General features: G+C 32.1%; 1 long non-coding RNA gene across 1 annotated transcript; it reads right to left on the bottom strand.

The window, feature by feature from the left end:
- Positions 1 to 427: 427 nt before the first annotated feature.
- Positions 428 to 3,948, bottom strand: LOC134529940 (uncharacterized). The gene is made up of 3 exons (XR_010074751.1): positions 3,754 to 3,948; positions 1,459 to 1,584; positions 428 to 570 (listed from the first exon to the last, which is right to left on the bottom strand). It is a non-coding gene; the product is annotated as an uncharacterized LOC134529940 (long non-coding RNA).
- Positions 3,949 to 5,593: the final 1,645 nt, after the last annotated feature.

Below are 5,593 nucleotides of genomic sequence, written 5' to 3'. Positions count from 1 at the left end.
ATACTTGGGGGTGGGGGTTTTGCTTTTCGGAATTTAATGACATAGCTTCTTTAAAGCATATGTTCGTTATTTAATTCCCCATACTTCATCAGGTTCCCTGGTCTAGTGGTCAAGGCGCCCGCCTCCTGACCACGATGTTGGTGCGTCCCCGGGATCGAATCCACCCAGCGCCCAGGTTTTTTGTATACAATTCCCACATTCGGAGCGACGGTGGCGCGCTCCGGTAACTAAAGGCTGAACTAAGATGGCGGCCTACCGGCGCGCCCTAGTAGCCAATGTCAACAACAATGGCGGCCCCCACGTGACAAGATGGCGGCCCCCATGAAACAAGATGGCGGCCCCCAGGCTGGTACTGGCCCTGTGTTTACATTTCTATGTTTACATTGGCCTAGTAACAGCCTGCTCTCCCTACTTTTCACCACTTTTATTTTATGTAAAGTTCAAATTTGTTTACATTTCGTTTGAGATTGTTTATAATCCAAGTTTGCGTAAACCAATGGCCATTAGTCTAACATCATCGGTGTGTACTTCAAACTTCTCAGAAGAGGCACCAATGCACGAAACAGGTTTCTGGAAAAAATAATAATAACTGTTACATATAAATACTCTAGTCTCATAAGTAGTGTTGTATTTTTTGTATTGTATTTTTAATTATAAATAAATAAGAAGAGGAATGTTACCTGTAACCTACAAACATTAATGTCATGCTTACAAGTATGAACAACTGTATATGGACTTGTCGGAACCCAACTCCCCTTTTCCCCCCTCCCCCCCAAAAATATAAATAGTACAGCCATAAAGTATATAATTACTAAATAATTTACTTATTTTTCAAATAAATAATTATGCATATCATTGATAGCCATATAAAATAAGTAATAATTAATAATTATCAATGGCAAGGGTATGTCCTGTTTAGAACATTTATTCTACAATGTTGCTGATTGCTCAGTTACTTTTAGACCTCTGAATAAGTACTTTACATATTTATTCCTCCTTACAAATGCAGACAATTCACCATGGCATTTCCTAGTATTGTTCATGTATTCGGAATTAAGTGGAACTATTTTGTAGTTTTTACACTAGTTTGATAATGCCAATAAAACCCAGTTTTAATAATGTGTATACTGAGCCAACATGCAAGAAGTAAACCATGTTTGGTGAAGTCCTTTTTCTAGAAAATTTCATAATGTGAACAATTTGAGTCTTGCATTTTGTAATCACATTTATAATTTAGTCTTATAGATGTATTTCAATAAAAATTGAATGTACTTCATAAACATAACATGCTTAGTAGCAGATTTAATCCCAGCCTACAGCACTGCAGAATATTATCTCTCACTAATTTCATTAACCATACTCACTGAAAATTCCTCATCACAAAAATATTCTTATAAGTGTGATTACCTTACAAAATGCTGACAAGTTTATTCCAAAATTAAAGACTTTCATAATTACCTGGACAAAAAAAGCATTCTGTCCACAGATCCTGTGAGTAGGAAAAATTAATGGCACAGCATCTCGACGCAGCTTACGGTTTCCATCAGAACGATTTAATTCATACTGATGACTGTCGAAGTGGCACTGGAAAACAAAATATTAATATTAACATCATTTATAAGTGGCTTTTTTTAAATAATTTTCTTCGCAAACCAAATTTCTAAATTTGAATTATTACATTAATCAGGGAATAATTAATTGAATATATGCAAGAGATGTGTACTTTCTGTGACACCAAGGTCAAAAAATAATAAGTATATGTGGCAGCTGAAGACTTAGAACTATGAATTGCTACTGTGAAATTAGCCTGTTATTTTCTTTCAGTATATAACTTATTTCATGTTCTTGAATACATTCTTTAAAATAATCCCATTAAGTTTTCATTTGTGTGGCTATGCCAGTGTTCCAACTCATTTTGTAACATTTTGTCACATTGAAGAAGAACACTTCCATGTGCAACTGTTCTCAACCTAACCTAAATTATTATATTTTTAACTACTACAGTATAGGTAAGCATTTCAAGGTAAATATGTATTGTACGGATTAGCGCCAAAAAATCGTACAAATATGAAATAACTTTCATTATATGCTATCTTACGTCCTCTTTTCAGAACCGCCTGCGGAGATAAAAAATTCCAATTACTTTTGGAGATATCGAATTTTTTAATATTCATTTTTTGGCGATTTTTTTAAAAAAATTTTTAAAAATCCGAAAATACCTTTATTCTGTGCTCTTTAACTTCCTCTTTTCATTAAACCAGGCGGAGATCAGAAATTCCAAATACTTTAGGAGATATGGAATTTTTTAATTTTCATGTTGTGCACTGATGCGTAGGCTTCCCGCGTTCACCATTGTTGCTTGTTTACAAGTATTATTATGTTGTTTTTTTTTCGCGACGTAGTTGAACGACTACATCACGTAAAAAGAAAATTACGTGAGTTCCTACTGTTCATCCTTTTTCCCGGTTTGTTAGGTCAGGTCAGCTACATTATAAATACTTTAAAACTAAACAACCATTAAAATTAATTTTTATTATTTTTAATGTCCGTTCAGTTTCAAAGTATTTATACTGTAGCTGACCTGACCTAATCCACCTTTGTCCCGTTTTGTTAGGTCAGGTCAGTTACATTATAAATACTTAAAACTATACAAGTAAAATTAATTGATATTATTTTTAATTTCCGTTTATTTTGAAGTATTTATCATGTAACTAACCTTACCTAATGGAAAATTTCTGTTATGTAGGCATTCACGCACACACAGCAATATATAAAATGGCGTCTGTTGAATGATTACATAGGGATTGTATTGCAAAATAAGAACGGCGATATCTCCAAAAGTAATTGGAATTTTTAATCTCCGCAGGCGGTTTTGAAAAGAGGACGTAAAAGAGCATATAATGAAAGTTATTTCATATTTGTACAATTTTTTTTGGCGCTAATCCGTACAATACATATTTACCCATTTCAAAATTATTTCTGCAAATAACTAACCCAATATTTATGATGGGAGCAACAAGCGTACTTTTATTTCAATACAACCAACTATATATCAATTTAAACATTTTGTTAATTAACGAAAATAATAATAATAAGGCAGCTAAATATAATTTTTTTTGTATTTTGTATACATTCACAAGTTAGAAAAATTTAAAAATAACATCATCTTATAGACAAAATTGAGCTACGTGACTATTTTGTGAACATAACATGGCAATTTGCCAATTGGAACACTTTCCTAAAGGTTTTTTTTTCTCTCACAGGAAATTGATATTCCCTAACCCTGCAATTTTCCTGGTCATCATGAAACATCACCAGAGAAGTATTATTACAAATAGGCTATATTAAGTTAAGCAAAATAATTAATGCAAAGCATTGTAGCAATCAATATTTGCCATAGCAGAAGCCTAAAAAATTGATACAGCACTAGCCTACAATTTTTTTTTATAATATAAGCCTATTTACAGCTCACATTACAGATTCTTGGCATTAGTCACACACTGTACACGTAGCCTACAAAATAAATGTGATTAAATAACAACATAAAAGTGTAATTAAATTACGTCGTAAGAATTACATGGAAGGTATGTCTATATAGATGTATAAACTGGTACGAAAGTTAACAATTGTAGCTTGTGTATTTACATACGTTTACAGTTTTATTAATGAACATAAGGCCCATAAAGGCCTATTGCCATGCACATTGAGACACGGCGATCAGTCTATGTAAAATAAAATCAATATTGATCTTACCTCACAAATTCTGTGGTGTAGGTACTTTTCTCTTCCAGTCTTTACGTCGTATATAAGCTTCTCAAGTAGAACTTCTTTCTTTGTCTGACGGAAAACGTATTAGACGGCAATTAAAGATGTGTGGCTGCATTACACCACACAGCATATTTGAGGCATTGCTAAAACTTACTGGGAAAACGCTCAAAACAGCGAACGTCATCCACAAAAGCGAACCGCCATGTTAGATTGACGCGATTGACGTCATACCTCCAAACAACGCACAGCAACTTTCTGATTGGCTGTTCCGCATCCATAAGCGAAGAACGGGGTGAGAATACTCATTCTATATAGGTTACTCTAGCGCGCTCCATAATTCCTCGTATCCGAGCTTGCACGCTGCTCAAATTTCTACAGCTACGTTTTTACTTTAGGTCCGACTGCAATAAGCTTAAGACTAAAATAAAGTCAATCATTCAGCCGACATATATGTAGGCGTTTGAATTACAAATGAAAACGCGAATTTATTAAATTCGCAAATGAATATCACGCAATTTCGTAGCAGCTCATTTATTTAAATTCAAATTGTAAATACGTTAAATTAATAATGATTACAGATAAAATACTGGTCACAGTCATATCTCCCGTGTCTGAAAAATTATCTGCGAAAGTTTTACCACTGAATTCTTTATAGTTTTTTAATAAAGCTTGAATTTAAAAAATTCCCGAAAATCAGCAATAACTTAATTAAAATAAAAAAATAAAAAAATAAATTTTACACCAGAATGGTTCAAATCTTCTCTAGCAGCTGGATAATTACCAAATATATTGTTTTTTTTAATACGATGCTGGTGCACCAATCCCCTTAATTAACCAGGAAAATTTAGCACTCACGAAAACAAGCTTGTATGTGAGTGCTTCTACACTTTAAATTGCATGCGGTATTTTGACAAATGTAAACACTTGAAAAAAATTGTTATAATTGAGAAAAAATAAATATCATTTAGAACTAAAGACATAGAACATTAGTTTTATACTAATTAGAAGATGTATAAAAAATGAAATTCTTTGAAGAATAAATGAAAATATTTTTCAGTAATAATTATAATTTATAATAAAGTACAAGTTACAACAATATACAAAATTACTTAAATAGTAAAGAAAGCTCTTCATCAGTTAAATTATCTAGCCAAAGATTTACATATTTTTATTTGAAAATAATGTTTTGTCTTTTTAATTTTTCAGGAAGAATAACTACATTTTTTGGAAGCAAAAATTCTAAAGTTCTGAATTGTTTTATGAAATAGAGGGATTGGTAAATTTATGTTCTGTCTATGCCGTATAGGATAGCTATGATCTACATAATTTAGATGATTTTTCCTTTGATACATATTCATTATTGGAGCTTTAATAAACAATCTTTCAATATGGAATACCTTTAATAGTTTAAAAAATCCCTTGGATGTGTACGTGTGTTTTTTTAAATAATTCGTAAAATAAGTTTTTAAATTTTTATAAGTGGCTTAAAGGACGTTTTGCTCATCCCTCCCCAAGCTAGAATGCCACACTGATTAACAGACTGAAAAATAGCAAATTAAACCATTCTAATACTTTCAATAGATAATACTGATCTTAGTTCAACGAATTTATACACAACTTTTCGTAATTTTCTCGTAAGATAAGAGACTTGTTTGTCCCATTTTAGAAAAGAGTCAAGAACTATATACCTAAGTATTTTACATCCTGTACTCTTTCTATGACATTACACTTTTCACAGCTGACGCTTATTTCATTACATACATGAATTTTTAGTTCATGGCCAATAGGTTGACCAGAAATGTTGGCAGAAAAAATTAACATATTT

This window comes from Bacillus rossius, chromosome 2 (genome assembly GCF_032445375.1).
Source record: "Bacillus rossius redtenbacheri isolate Brsri chromosome 2, Brsri_v3, whole genome shotgun sequence".
NCBI lineage: Eukaryota > Metazoa > Arthropoda > Insecta > Phasmatodea > Bacillidae > Bacillus > Bacillus rossius.
Note: the sequence above shows the minus strand (reverse complement) of the source record. Positions and strands in the feature narration are given on the sequence as shown.